Here is a 14,928-nt window from a genome sequence, read left to right as displayed (position 1 = left end):
ATATACCCAGACTTACCCCGAGTAGTTCGAGGTGCCACCGCTGGAGTGTGCTGATAGTAGGGGTTTGAGAGTTGATACTGAGACGAAATACAGATAGATATACTGATTCTGAGACTTACTCTGATATATATATATTGATATATATACATAAGTGTATACTGATACTGATACTTGAGACTTACAGAGAAAAAAAATCACACGGTATTATCAAAATTGAACACTGATTTTGCTTAAGTTATTGGCTTTCTCGTCAAATCCACGGAATGCCAAATTACCCCATAAATTTTCAGCACCCCAGGGAGCACCATTATTTATTTATTTGTTGTTGTTGTTGGAAATAATCCTCAAAAAATCTGAGTGGCAGCAGTGCACCTTATTTACCATTACCATCACCATCAACAAATAGCGTCATCTAGCGACACCAATAGGAGAAATTTGAATTACTATTAAATATTGATTGTAATTTTTCTTTAAAGTTTTTTATCGATTTCATCGTTTCCAATAGACAAGCAGACGAATTTGTGACATTAGAACGAAAGATTCGATACGTGTTAAGCGGGAGCTAATAAATGTTCGCGTTCCGTTTTAATCATTCTTTTGGCTACTCGTTAACCCCCAGAAATTTGAAATTTTTTAATAACAAACCTGAAGGGCACTCTTTTTCACGACACACGATTGTTTGAAGGTTTATTTTCACTAGACATAGATAGTCATTTGAATGGTACAGTACAGTATATTAGTATGTTATTTCTTTCAGTTTTTATTTGATGTCAGCCAATGTTTTCAAATGTTTAGGTGCAGTTCCTATCCTCAGCCCTACAGTGTGCAAAAATAGATTGTGGAAAAAACTGCCCATGCTGAATCTGCACAATGCTGGCTTCATGTAAGTGACCTATCAACAGTAATTTTGGTTCATATTTGACTTTCACATGCAAATATATGACAAATATTTATATTAGTAAACTGTTATTGAACACAGGACTACACAGCATTAAAAGACTCTTCCCTTAAGGAAGTAGCTGTGGACTTTCTTTAGATGACTCTTGTATCAGAAATATTTTCCTGCTTCTTGGAACAAGGAACATAGGATGCCTTGATGCCAATGAAGTGTCATTGGAAAGATTGTAAAAAAATGTTAAGGTATTTGACAAATCTGTAATCATGTTAATAAAGGGACTTTTTTGTTATTCTTAAATTAGCAGGAGAAACCTAAAGTTGGAGGATGATACATTTGTTTCCCATTACTAGTTTTGTAAAACAAATGGTAAATTGGTAAAAAAAAACATGTCACCTATTACTTTAAATAAATTGTTTTCAAAAGTGGAGATTAATTCCAAATCTTCAGCTTCCCAGGCAGACACCCATCCACAAAGCCATGGGTGATAGATGATATTCACAGCGGCACGACTGCGTTGTAAATTGGAATCACTTTTATAAAGCCAAACAGGTATAACAAAAATAGCATTTAAAAATTTTTTTGTATAGAATTATGATGACTCGGCTATTAAGTAATGAAATCGAATTTTTAAGTTTTGTTACGTTTGAAAGTTACCCAAGATTATCGTATCTCATTGTTATTCATCATATATGTCTGTGTAATTCATTGCTGGGAAACTATATTACATGGACTTGTTGTGTCAGTGTTATAATACTATGTGTTGAAACATGTTTTACTGCCTGTCCTCCGTGATTGGAGCAGCAATGTGCCTAACTGACCTGAGGAAATGAAACAACTGTTGCGTCATCTAGCGGTCAAGATTCAAACCTTTAGGAAACCCCACTCACTGGAGGAGGAGTTAAATTTTCGGTTGCTAGTTGTTGATTATTTTCAGCAAAAAAATAATAATAAATGGCACTACACGAGGTGCTGAAAAAAAGGGGTAATTTGGCGTTCCGTACCCTTTAACAGATAAATAAGATCATGCATGTTTGATCAGTCGGTTAGAGCGCAGTTCTTCTAACGTGGTGGTCAGAAGTTCGATGCGGTTAAAATATATTATTTTCAGAAATTCGGAGTAAAATCCATACAATTGAACAACACCTTCGTCTGCTATGCCTGCAATGGCGGACCAAACGTTATCAACAGCCTTTGCTTTGTTTATTTTGTGCATTTTATCGTTGTTTTTGTGCGTTTCCAGCCTCCAGTAAGTTGAAAATGACAATAACTATAAGGCTTGCATTATTTTTTAGCTTAATAGTTAAAAAAAATTAGATGGCAGCTTATTAACAAGACATAGTAAAGTTGGGCTTAGATTGCAACCAAGAAAAAGCACTCATGTTCTTATGAAATTTAATCTTTAGTTTCAGTTTTACTTTAAACGTCTCTTTATTCCTCTCCAGAGCATGGAAGACAAGTTAAATGATTGGTAATTTTACCATGGGAGCATTGCTTTCAAATGAATCCCTCACCATAGATTGTCAATTGACTCGAAAGGGTTTAGTGGGCTGTTTTCAAACCCAAGCTCACTGGGTGTTCTCTTATTATTCAAGACGGCTGATAGTTGCACATTGATGTGGAGAAGGACTAATGGAATTAGCAATATATTTCACCTTTCAATTCCCCGTATGACTGATCTGTAGTAGACTTTCCCTCTAGACTTTCAGAATCTTTATTCAATTAATAAAGCTCAATAACATGATCGTTCGTTAAATATTAGTGTTACAAGTAGATTGTTAATCGGAAGCTGACCGATTGCCATGTAGTGAATTTTTTTCCCCCTTTAGCTAATTTTATTTATTTTCTTTTGTGTAAGAGTTTATCAGTGACGGTGACCATGATTATGCTATTGTTCTTTCGTCTGATTTTTTTCCTTTTTTTTCTTGTAGAGATTGGAAATGACAAAGAAATGAGTTCTGTTCTTCGCCTCATTTTTGCCTCATCGTCATCAAGCTGATCGTCTTCGCTTCGCCATCCTCGCTTCACCGTCCTCGCTTCACCGTCTTCACCTCGCCGTCTTCACCTCGCCACACCGTCTTCGCTTTGCCTTCTTCAAATTGATCGTCTTCGCCTCGCCGTCTTCGCCTCGCCGTCTTCGCCTCGCCGTCTTCGCCTCGCCGTCTTCGCCTCGCCGTCTTCGCCTCGCCGTCTTCGACTCGCCGTCTTCGACTCGCCGTCTTCGACTCGCCGTCTTCGCCTCATCGTCTTCGATCGCGCCCGTCTTCGTCTCATCGCTGTCATCGTGGAAACTCGCGTTTTTGGTAGTTTGTTTTGTTTTGTTTTGTATTGGTGTATAGTGTATGTTTAAAGTTAACCCGTTGGCTGCCACCCATTTTGCTCCCCTTTTTTTTTAGGTGTAGGGACCGGCGGCGCTGTTCTGCCTCATGGTTGATCACCCATGGGGTGGGGCAGTCGCCTTGCGCCTTAGGGCGCCGTAGGCAATGCACCAGTAGGGACTTCCCCTTGTCGATGCGATGGTGGAGTACCTGGGGTGTGCATTCCCGTAAAGGTCTCCATCGTCAAGTCAGCCCGGACTTGTCTTCGGACAAGTCCCCCTTTCATCGGATCCCTCTGAAACGATGCGTAGTAACTGTAGGAGAACAACCTACGGGTTGTAATGGCTTGGCAGCCAACGGGTTAATTTAAGTGTTTGTGTATTTATGCATGTATGTTTTGTATTTATTGTATAACAAGTGTTGTATGTATTGAATAACATGTCATGTAAAACAGTGGTGGAATTGTGGGTGGAGGTGGGAAAATACAAAACCAATTTCATTTTTATCTTTGTGTATTGAATTTTTGTATTTAAGAAGAAACCAATATCAAGATAGACCAACTTAGATCATCATTTATTTATCTATAGGCAACAAGTACTTAATGCAGAATTAAGATTTTCAATTCAAATTCTCCACATTGATAGCCATTATCCTGCCACAGCAAACTCAAATATTCCAAATATAAAAATGAAGTAGTTTTGTCAAATTCAATCAAAGTTTTGCATATTGCTCTGTTCACACATTTCAGCAACTCTTAACATATGCTTTCTCACTAGTAAGCAAAAATAGCTTCAAAAACTTTTAAATTCCAATATAATTCAATTTCACCATCAAAGCAGGAAAACAAAGTTAAACATTCTAGATTGTGTTAACAGCCTGTAAATTAGATTCTTGCTCTTGGAATGCTGCTTTCTGAAACCTCACTAACAAAACAAGGAGTGTCCTGCAACAACAGCTACCATCCAAGAATTCCAAAGGTGAGTGGGAATAAAATTATTGATCCTGGCAAATAGATAAAATAACAAGAATTGAGGTGTTAACGATGCTTTCTTCCCATACTTACCAATCCCTGTTTTTCCACCTTGACCAACAGATGACAAATCAAGTCCCAAATTTACACTACCTCCATGTAATTACTTGTACCAATACCTAAGCAACAACAAAAAACAAAGATAAATAGATGAACAAAATCCTTCATAATGCCAAAGTTATAGTATTGACAAACCGTTTCAATTACAGAGGGTGTAGGTCAGGCTCGACACCTGAAGGGGACCATGCCATTCCTGTATCCTATTGCCTGACACATGTCAGAATGCTTGTATGAGATATCTTTAAATTGAAGGATGCAAAATTTGAAAAAAAGGCTTCGGCCAGTGGCAAGATCGGATTAGCATGTTGACACGATCAGATCAGACAAAGGTATTCGTGTCAATGGCAAGATGTTTGCTATAACCAACGAATGTACGAGTATGTAAAAATTGGTAAGAGTACCGTGAAAAAGGCAGTTTCTTTGTTGGTTAAAGAGTGTCAAGGGCCAAGGAATTACAAAAAGACATTAAAGTAATAAAAGAGTTTTTTAAACCGGACAAGAAGATGATTCGTCGTGACAATGGCGGTGGCGCACTTCAGACGAATGGTTATTTCAGTGACGTTCAAAATAAATGGCCTTACCCGACTTGCTGAAAAATATGGGATTATTTGGCGTACCGTATCCTACATCGCCATCTATAAGTCGATTTTAAAATAAACGAAAATAAAGTATTGTTACCCCCCAACTTTATATTTTGTTGTTTAATTTAACGTTATTTTAAACGTAAATTTTGAAAAAGTATAAGGCCAATGGAAGCGTATAAGGTAATGAACCTGTTTTCAAACACACGATTGTTCACATTCATTCATTGTCCATCACCACCGGTGATGGTTCCATCATTTTTATTTCATAAGGTAAAACTCTGAGTCTCTGCTTTGTAGCTTGATCTCTAATTTCGTCAACGACATCCCTAACCGTGTAAACGACATCAGCAATATCCTAAATATTTACAAATAAAATTATTATAAGGCGCTTTTACCAAGCACAGGTACCGGTCATTTTCTTTCGTCAACTTAACTCTTACCTGCATTTGCGCATTTCTGATGAACGCTGCTGAATCAGCAACAAGCTTGCTAATCTTTTTATCCTTCATAGCGAGGTTAACTTGGTTGACACTATAATTCAAGTGGTGATGAACGAAACGATATGTTATGTTTTTTTACTATTTTATGTTTATGTACTGTACACTGGACCAAATTGAACCAACACTGAGCAGTGAGCAGCTGCACGTGTGCTGTTTTGGTCGTAAATGAAAGTGAGAGAAAACTGCTTAGACTAACCTTCATGTATGACGTCAAAACAGTGATTGTCAACTGTTTTTGGGCGCTATTTTCAATCAATCTTTTTCGTAACTGACAATTTGATTTTATCCAACGAGTCGGTTGCTTAAGCACTACAACTCGACAAATTGTTAGAAAAAGGTGGTTCCCTAACGCACCCTAATGCACCACCTTCCTTTGCGGCCACAGCCACAGAGGTTGTGGCCCAGCACCCCTATAGAGGAGTGATAGGCACCGCCTATTCCTACCACTCCAATGAGAATACATTAGTAGCATCCCTTTTATACTTGAAAATCGATGCCCAAATATCGATGCTGCAAGCAATGCTATTTCTCAACACATTTTCGTGCTTTAATTTAAACCTGTGGCCTAAATTCACAAAACAAATAATGAACTATGCAGTCTATGTGCATCTTGTAATATTGGAACAATTGTTTTTTTCTTTGAATAAATATTAATTAAATATGGGATTATTTGGCGTACCTTATCCTACATCGCCATCTATAAGTCGATTTTAAAATAAACAAAAATAAAGTATTGTTACCCCCCCAACTTTATATTTTGTTGTTTAGAAGAATACCAAAGAGTCACTTTATTAACATGATTACACATTTGTCAAATACCTTACACATCTTTTTACAATCTGTTCAAGATTGCTTACATGAATCTGGCATTGTGCATATCAGCGCAATGAGCAGAATTTTTTCCACTTCCTATTTTTGCGCACTGTAGGGCTGAGTATAGGAACTACACCTAAAGATGTGAAATATTTTCTGAAAGCAAATATAAACTGAAAGAAATAACATGCAAATATACTGTACTGTAACATTCAATGTTCTATGACTCTGCTAACAACTAGGCCACATCTGATCAACCATGAATTTCTACTGCAGACGATCCACTAAACAGTGTAGCCATCTATTGATAAGATATTTTAAGTTTTAAAAAGGGCAGCACTTTATTTTTTTTTAACAGGTGGTTTAACGAGAAAAATAACAACATAATCGAAATCAACGTTTAATTTGGATTATGCCGTGTGATTTTTGTCAAATTCCATGAGATGTCGTTTTTCGCAGATTTTGACAGAAGTGGGAAGGGTATACCCTTCCCACTTGTCCATTTTTGGCCAAATTTTAACTTTCGTTTAAAATACATGATTTCAATTAAGAATTGAATGCTAATCACGGAAAACAAGTTCATTTATCAATTGGCCTTATATTTTTTTAAAACTTAACGTAAACAACAAAATATAAAGTTGGGGTCGTGCAGCAGTACTCACTGCTCAGTGTATGTTCAGATTGGTGCAGTGTACAGTACATAAACATATCGTTTCGTTCATCGCCACTTGAATTATAGTGTCAACCAAGTTTACCTCGCTATGAAGGATAGAAAGATTAGCAAGCTTGTTGCTGATTCAGCAGCGTTCATCAGAAATGCATAAATTGAGGTAAGAGTTAAAAGTTGACGAAAGAAAATGACCTGTAACCGTGCTGGTTAAAACCGCCTTATAATCATTTTATTTGTAAATATTTAAGATATTGCTGAGGCCTTAAAACAAAGGTAAGAATTTGTTTGTTTCTAAATGTTTCGATAAAATATAGAATAACATAGGTTAATACTGAAATAAGGCACACCTCTTTGAAATGGTCCATGTAGCAAACTGTACTGTTCTGCAAACAAATTGGCTTTTTTTTATTTGATTTAACTTCAAAGAAAAAAACAATTGTTCCAATATTACAAGATGCCCATAGACTGCATAGTTCATTATTTGTTTTGTGAATTTAGGACACAGGTTTAAATTAAAGCATGAAAATGTGTTGGGAAATAGCATTGCTTGCAGCATCGATATTTGGGCATGGATTTTCAAGTTTAAAAGGGATGTTACTAACGTATTATCAGTGGAGTGGTAGGAATAGGCGGTGCCTATCACTCCTCTATAGGGGTGCTGTGCCACATTAAATTGTGGACCATCTGCCATACGATACGGTGAGCATTTGGCAATAAACAGCAACCGCTATGGTACATAAAGGCCGCACAAGTAAGGCTAGGAGGATTAGGGAATAGGTACAAGTTATGCTAGTTGCGTTAGGGAACCACCTTTTTTCTAACAATTTGTCGAGTTGTAGTGCTTAAGCAACCGACTCGTTGGACAAAATCAAATTGTCAGTTACGAAAAAGATTGATTGAAAATAGCGCCCAAAAACAGTTGACAATCACTGTTTTGACGTCATACATGAAGGTTAGTCTAAGCAGTTTTCTCTCACTTTCATTTACGACCAAAACAGCACACGTGCAGCTGCTCACTGCTCAGTGTTGGTTCAATTTGGTCCAGTGTACAGTACATAAACATATCGTTTCTGAAGTTCCTATACTCAGCCCTACAGTGCGCAAAAATAGGAAGTGGAAAAAATTCTGCTCATTGCGCTGATATGCACAATGCCAGATTCATGTAAGCAATCTTGAACAGATTGTAAAAAGATGTGTAAGGTATTTGACAAATGTGTAATCATGTTAATAAAGTGACTCTTTGGTATTCTTCTAAACAACAAAATATAAAGTTGGGGGGGTAACAATACTTTATTTTTGTTTATTTTAAAATCGACTTATAGATGGCGATGTAGGATAAGGTACGCCAAATAATCCCATATTTAATTAATATTTATTCAAAGAAAAAAACAATTGTTCCAATATTACAAGATGCACATAGACTGCATAGTTCATTATTTGTTTTGTGAATTTAGGCCACAGGTTTAAATTAAAGCACGAAAATGTGTTGAGAAATAGCATTGCTTGCAGCATCGATATTTGGGCATCGATTTTCAAGTATAAAAGGGATGCTACTAATGTATTCTCATTGGAGTGGTAGGAATAGGCGGTGCCTATCACTCCTCTATAGGGGTGCTGGGCCACAACCTCTGTGGCTGTGGCCGCAAAGGAAGGTGGTGCATTAGGGTGCGTTAGGGAACCACCTTTTTCTAACAATTTGTCGAGTTGTAGTGCTTAAGCAACCGACTCGTTGGATAAAATCAAATTGTCAGTTACGAAAAAGATTGATTGAAAATAGCGCCCAAAAACAGTTGACAATCACTGTTTTGACGTCATACATGAAGGTTAGTCTAAGCAGTTTTCTCTCACTTTCATTTACGACCAAAACAGCACACGTGCAGCTGCTCACTGCTCAGTGTTGGTTCAATTTGGTCCAGTGTACAGTACATAAACATAAAATAGTAAAAAAACATAACATATCGTTTCGTTCATCACCACTTGAATTATAGTGTCAACCAAGTTAACCTCGCTATGAAGGATAAAAAGATTAGCAAGCTTGTTGCTGATTCAGCAGCGTTCATCAGAAATGCGCAAATGCAGGTAAGAGTTAAGTTGACGAAAGAAAATGACCGGTACCTGTGCTTGGTAAAAGCGCCTTATAATAATTTTATTTGTAAATATTTAGGATATTGCTGATGTCGTTTACACGGTTAGGGATGTCGTTGACGAAATTAGAGATCAAGCTACAAAGCAGAGACTCAGAGTTTTACCTTATGAAATAAAAATGATGGAACCATCACCGGTGGTGATGGACAATGAATGAATGTGAACAATCGTGTGTTTGAAAACAGGTTCATTACCTTATACGCTTCCATTGGCCTTATACTTTTTCAAAATTTACGTTTAAAATAACGTTAAATTAAACAACAAAATATAAAGTTGGGGGGTAACAATACTTTATTTTCGTTTATTTTAAAATCGACTTATAGATGGCGATGTAGGATACGGTACGCCAAATAATCCCATATTTTTCAGCAAGTCGGGTAAGGCCATTTATTTTGAACGTCACTGAAATAACCATTCGTCTGAAGTGCGCCACCGCCATTGTCACGACGAATCATCTTCTTGTCCGGTTTAAAAAACTCTTTTATTACTTTAATGTCTTTTTGTAATTCCTTGGCCCTTGACACTCTTTAACCAACAAAGAAACTGCCTTTTTCACGGTACTCTTACCAATTTTTACATACTCGTACATTCGTTGGTTATAGCAAACATCTTGCCATTGACACGAATACCTTTGTCTGATCTGATCGTGTCAACATGCTAATCCGATCTTGCCACTGGCCGAAGCCTTTTTTTTTCAAATTTTGCATCCTTCAATTTAAAGATATCTCATACAAGCATTCTGACATGTGTCAGGCAATAGGATACAGGAATGGCATGGTCCCCTTCAGGTGTCGAGCCTGACCTACACCCTCTGTAATTGAAACGGTTTGTCAATACTATAACTTTGGCATTATGAAGGATTTTGTTCATCTATTTATCTTTGTTTTTTGTTGTTGCTTAGGTATTGGTACAAGTAATTACATGGAGGTAGTGTAAATTTGGGACTTGATTTGTCATCTGTTGGTCAAGGTGGAAAAACAGGGATTGGTAAGTATGGGAAGAAAGCATCGTTAACACCTCAATTCTTGTTATTTTATCTATTTGCCAGGATCAATAATTTTATTCCCACTCACCTTTGGAATTCTTGGATGGTAGCTGTTGTTGCAGGACACTCCTTGTTTTGTTAGTGAGGTTTCAGAAAGCAGCATTCCAAGAGCAAGAATCTAATTTACAGGCTGTTAACACAATCTAGAATGTTTAACTTTGTTTTCCTGCTTTGATGGTGAAATTGAATTATATTGGAATTTAAAAGTTTTTGAAGCTATTTTTGCTTACTAGTGAGAAAGCATATGTTAAGAGTTGCTGAAATGTGTGAACAGAGCAATATGCAAAACTTTGATTGAATTTGACAAAACTACTTCATTTTTATATTTGGAATATTTGAGTTTGCTGTGGCAGGATAATGGCTATCAATGTGGAGAATTTGAATTGAAAATCTTAATTCTGCATTAAGTACTTGTTGCCTATAGATAAATAAATGATGATCTAAGTTGGTCTATCTTGATATTGGTTTCTTCTTAAATACAAAAATTCAATACACAAAGATAAAAATGAAATTGGTTTTGTATTTTCCCACCTCCACCCACAATTCCACCACTGTTTTACATGACATGTTATTCAATACATACAACACTTGTTATACAATAAATACAAAACATACATGCATAAATACACAAACACTTAAATTAACCCGTTGGCTGCCAAGCCATTACAACCCGTAGGTTGTTCTCCTACAGTTACTACGCATCGTTTCAGAGGGATCCGATGAAAGGGGGACTTGTCCGAAGACAAGTCCGGGCTGACTTGACGATGGAGACCTTTACGGGAATGCACACCCCAGGTACTCCACCATCGCATCGACAAGGGGAAGTCCCTACTGGTGCATTGCCTACGGCGCCCTAAGGCGCAAGGCGACTGCCCCACCCCATGGGTGATCAACCATGAGGCAGAACAGCGCCGCCGGTCCCTACACCTAAAAAAAAAGGGGAGCAAAATGGGTGGCAGCCAACGGGTTAACTTTAAACATACACTATACACCAATACAAAACAAAACAAAACAAACTACCAAAAACGCGAGTTTCCACGATGACAGCGATGAGACGAAGACGGGCGCGATCGAAGACGATGAGGCGAAGACGGCGAGTCGAAGACGGCGAGGCGAAGACGGCGAGGCGAAGACGGCGAGGCGAAGACGGCGAGGCGAAGACGGCGAGGCGAAGACGATCAATTTGAAGAAGGCAAAGCGAAGACGGTGTGGCGAGGTGAAGACGGCGAGGTGAAGACGGTGAAGCGAGGACGGTGAAGCGAGGATGGCGAAGCGAAGACGATCAGCTTGATGACGATGAGGCAAAAATGAGGCGAAGAACAGAACTCATTTCTTTGTCATTTCCAATCTCTACAAGAAAAAAAAGGAAAAAAATCAGACGAAAGAACAATAGCATAATCATGGTCACCGTCACTGATAAACTCTTACACAAAAGAAAATAAATAAAATTAGCTAAAGGGGGAAAAAAATTCACTACATGGCAATCGGTCAGCTTCCGATTAACAATCTACTTGTAACACTAATATTTAACGAACGATCATGTTATTGAGCTTTATTAATTGAATAAAGATTCTGAAAGTCTAGAGGGAAAGTCTACTACAGATCAGTCATACGGGGAATTGAAAGGTGAAATATATTGCTAATTCCATTAGTCCTTCTCCACATCAATGTGCAACTATCAGCCGTCTTGAATAATAAGAGAACACCCAGTGAGCTTGGGTTTGAAAACAGCCCACTAAACCCTTTCGAGTCAATTGACAATCTATGGTGAGGGATTCATTTGAAAGCAATGCTCCCATGGTAAAATTACCAATCATTTAACTTGTCTTCCATGCTCTGGAGAGGAATAAAGAGACGTTTAAAGTAAAACTGAAACTAAAGATTAAATTTCATAAGAACATGAGTGCTTTTTCTTGGTTGCAATCTAAGCACAACTTTACTATGTCTTGTTAATAAGCTGCCATCTAATTTTTTTTAACTATTAAGCTAAAAAATAATGCAAGCCTTATAGTTATTGTCATTTTCAACTTACTGGAGGCTGGAAACGCACAAAAACAACGATAAAATGCACAAAATAAACAAAGCAAAGGCTGTTGATAACGTTTGGTCCGCCATTGCAGGCATAGCAGACGAAGGTGTTGTTCAATTGTATGGATTTTACTCCGAATTTCTGAAAATAATATATTTTAACCGCATCGAACTTCTGACCACCACGTTAGAAGAACTGCGCTCTAACCGACTGATCAAACATGCATGATCTTATTTATCTGTTAAAGGGTACGGAACGCCAAATTACCCCTTTTTTCAGCACCTCGTGTAGTGCCATTTATTATTATTTTTTTGCTGAAAATAATCAACAACTAGCAACCGAAAATTTAACTCCTCCTCCAGTGAGTGGGGTTTCCTAAAGGTTTGAATCTTGACCGCTAGATGACGCAACAGTTGTTTCATTTCCTCAGGTCAGTTAGGCACATTGCTGCTCCAATCACGGAGGACAGGCAGTAAAACATGTTTCAACACATAGTATTATAACACTGACACAACAAGTCCATGTAATATAGTTTCCCAGCAATGAATTACACAGACATATATGATGAATAACAATGAGATACGATAATCTTGGGTAACTTTCAAACGTAACAAAACTTAAAAATTCGATTTCATTACTTAATAGCCGAGTCATCATAATTCTATACAAAAAAATTTTTAAATGCTATTTTTGTTATACCTGTTTGGCTTTATAAAAGTGATTCCAATTTACAACGCAGTCGTGCCGCTGTGAATATCATCTATCACCCATGGCTTTGTGGATGGGTGTCTGCCTGGGAAGCTGAAGATTTGGAATTAATCTCCACTTTTGAAAACAATTTATTTAAAGTAATAGGTGACATGTTTTTTTTTACCAATTTACCATTTGTTTTACAAAACTAGTAATGGGAAACAAATGTATCATCCTCCAACTTTAGGTTTCTCCTGCTAATTTAAGAATAACAAAAAAGTCCCTTTATTAACATGATTACAGATTTGTCAAATACCTTAACATTTTTTTACAATCTTTCCAATGACACTTCATTGGCATCAAGGCATCCTATGTTCCTTGTTCCAAGAAGCAGGAAAATATTTCTGATACAAGAGTCATCTAAAGAAAGTCCACAGCTACTTCCTTAAGGGAAGAGTCTTTTAATGCTGTGTAGTCCTGTGTTCAATAACAGTTTACTAATATAAATATTTGTCATATATTTGCATGTGAAAGTCAAATATGAACCAAAATTACTGTTGATAGGTCACTTACATTAAGCCAGCATTGTGCAGATTCAGCATGGGCAGTTTTTTCCACAATCTATTTTTGCACACTGTAGGGCTGAGGATAGGAACTGCACCTAAACATTTGAAAACATTGGCTGACATCAAATAAAAACTGAAAGAAATAACATACTAATATACTGTACTGTACCATTCAAATGACTATCTATGTCTAGTGAAAATAAACCTTCAAACAATCGTGTGTCGTGAAAAAGAGTGCCCTTCAGGTTTGTTATTAAAAAATTTCAAATTTCTGGGGGTTAACGAGTAGCCAAAAGAATGATTAAAACGGAACGCGAACATTTATTAGCTCCCGCTTAACACGTATCGAATCTTTCGTTCTAATGTCACAAATTCGTCTGCTTGTCTATTGGAAACGATGAAATCGATAAAAAACTTTAAAGAAAAATTACAATCAATATTTAATAGTAATTCAAATTTCTCCTATTGGTGTCGCTAGATGACGCTATTTGTTGATGGTGATGGTAATGGTAAATAAGGTGCACTGCTGCCACTCAGATTTTTTGAGGATTATTTCCAACAACAACAACAAATAAATAAATAATGGTGCTCCCTGGGGTGCTGAAAATTTATGGGGTAATTTGGCATTCCGTGGATTTGACGAGAAAGCCAATAACTTAAGCAAAATCAGTGTTCAATTTTGATAATACCGTGTGATTTTTTTTCTCTGTAAGTCTCAAGTATCAGTATCAGTATACACTTATGTATATATATCAATATATATATATCAGAGTAAGTCTCAGAATCAGTATATCTATCTGTATTTCGTCTCAGTATCAACTCTCAAACCCCTACTATCAGCACACTCCAGCGGTGGCACCTCGAACTACTCGGGGTAAGTCTGGGTATATCAGGCTTCATATTTAGTTTTTTTTGTTTTTTTCATTTTTGATAAGACAAACCTTTAAAATAAATTGTTGAATTCAATTCGATGTATAATCGTCCATATAGTTCATTTTTTAATTTTTATCATTCGTAATTTTTTCAGTCTGAAAAACACAATTTTATAAAGTCAATTTCGCAAACGTGGTTTGGTTAAGAATTTTCATGGTATAAAAGCGCTTGGCTAGCACACCTAGTTTGGCTATGGCATTAACGCAGGTTCGTTGAAAAGATTCCTCTGTGCAGCACGTGTTATCAATTTCACGCGTACTCACTACGCGTGCTGCAGGAGGCTTCGAGCAAAGAATACGTAGTGCTATAAGCCCATTTTTTTTTTCTCATTTCATCTTCATTTCCACGTTTTATTTGTTTTCCCCAGAGCCAGATCACACTTTAACTAAACGCAAGGATTAGACTGAATTTCAGTTTGTCTTAGTTGTTTCTATTTACAACAGATGCATTCATTTATAAAAGGTGTCCATCATGCTGGACACCATCTGATTGGAACACAGATAAAATGGAAGACAACTCATACATACCATACAAATAAAAAAAGAGAGGAAATATTCATTTAAACATGGAGCACTAACTTAAAATCCGGAAATGGTCGTGTCTAGTTCCAATCCCGGGTAATTGGGCGGAATTGTTTGTAGAAAATAGCT

At 37.1% G+C, this 14,928-nt stretch overlaps 6 long non-coding RNA genes across 22 annotated transcripts; 2 read left to right on the top strand and 4 right to left on the bottom strand.

Annotated features, from left to right (window-relative positions):
- Nucleotides 1-450: 450 nt before the first annotated feature.
- On the top strand, nt 451-3,532 carry LOC116921639. Of its 8 annotated transcripts, none has more exons than XR_006645137.1 (6): nt 452-721; nt 796-883; nt 980-1,124; nt 1,200-1,264; nt 1,322-1,880; nt 2,827-3,532. It is a non-coding gene; the product is annotated as an uncharacterized LOC116921639 (long non-coding RNA). The 8 variants fall into 8 exon arrangements; XR_006645138.1 differs by having other exon boundaries at nt 1,200-1,272; nt 1,346-1,880; XR_006645139.1 differs by having other exon boundaries at nt 453-721; nt 980-1,140; nt 1,346-1,880.
- Nucleotides 3,533-3,769: 237 nt separating this feature from the next.
- LOC123471132 lies at nt 3,770-5,801 on the bottom strand. 4 transcript variants are annotated; one of them, XR_006645130.1, is made up of 7 exons: nt 5,584-5,801; nt 5,328-5,418; nt 5,077-5,242; nt 4,796-4,938; nt 4,439-4,510; nt 4,277-4,362; nt 3,770-4,215 (listed from the first exon to the last, which is right to left on the bottom strand). It is a non-coding gene; the product is annotated as an uncharacterized LOC123471132 (long non-coding RNA). The 4 variants fall into 4 exon arrangements; XR_006645129.1 differs by lacking the exon at nt 5,584-5,801 and having other exon boundaries at nt 5,328-5,525; XR_006645132.1 differs by lacking the exon at nt 5,584-5,801 and having other exon boundaries at nt 4,885-4,938; nt 5,328-5,519.
- A 259-nt stretch (nt 5,802-6,060) lies between these two features.
- Nucleotides 6,061-6,527, bottom strand: LOC123471133. Its single transcript, XR_006645141.1, has 3 exons — nt 6,405-6,527; nt 6,207-6,336; nt 6,061-6,084 (listed from the first exon to the last, which is right to left on the bottom strand). It is a non-coding gene; the product is annotated as an uncharacterized LOC123471133 (long non-coding RNA).
- A 393-nt stretch (nt 6,528-6,920) lies between these two features.
- LOC116921610 lies at nt 6,921-10,509 on the top strand. 5 transcript variants are annotated; one of them, XR_006645122.1, is made up of 8 exons: nt 6,921-7,030; nt 7,119-7,143; nt 8,859-8,949; nt 9,035-9,200; nt 9,339-9,481; nt 9,769-9,840; nt 9,917-10,002; nt 10,064-10,509. It is a non-coding gene; the product is annotated as an uncharacterized LOC116921610 (long non-coding RNA). The 5 variants fall into 5 exon arrangements; XR_006645119.1 differs by lacking the exons at nt 6,921-7,030; nt 7,119-7,143 and adding an exon at nt 8,475-8,693; XR_006645118.1 differs by lacking the exons at nt 6,921-7,030; nt 7,119-7,143 and having other exon boundaries at nt 8,820-8,949.
- A 237-nt stretch (nt 10,510-10,746) lies between these two features.
- On the bottom strand, nt 10,747-12,347 carry LOC116921636. The gene is made up of 2 exons (XR_004393481.2): nt 12,093-12,347; nt 10,747-11,410 (listed from the first exon to the last, which is right to left on the bottom strand). It is a non-coding gene; the product is annotated as an uncharacterized LOC116921636 (long non-coding RNA).
- A 242-nt stretch (nt 12,348-12,589) lies between these two features.
- LOC116921637 lies at nt 12,590-13,776 on the bottom strand. Of its 3 annotated transcripts, XR_006645116.1 has the most exons (5): nt 13,515-13,776; nt 13,353-13,440; nt 13,112-13,256; nt 12,972-13,036; nt 12,590-12,890 (listed from the first exon to the last, which is right to left on the bottom strand). It is a non-coding gene; the product is annotated as an uncharacterized LOC116921637 (long non-coding RNA). The 3 variants fall into 3 exon arrangements; XR_006645115.1 differs by having other exon boundaries at nt 12,590-13,036; nt 13,096-13,256; XR_006645114.1 differs by having other exon boundaries at nt 12,590-13,036; nt 13,515-13,774.
- Between the last annotated feature and the right edge of the window lie 1,152 nt (nt 13,777-14,928).

This window comes from Daphnia magna, linkage group LG4 (genome assembly GCF_020631705.1).
Source record: "Daphnia magna isolate NIES linkage group LG4, ASM2063170v1.1, whole genome shotgun sequence".
In the NCBI taxonomy this organism is placed as follows: Eukaryota; Metazoa; Arthropoda; class Branchiopoda; order Diplostraca; family Daphniidae; genus Daphnia; species Daphnia magna.
The sequence above is the reverse complement of the archived record's forward strand: the minus strand, read 5'-3'. Positions and strand labels throughout refer to the sequence as shown.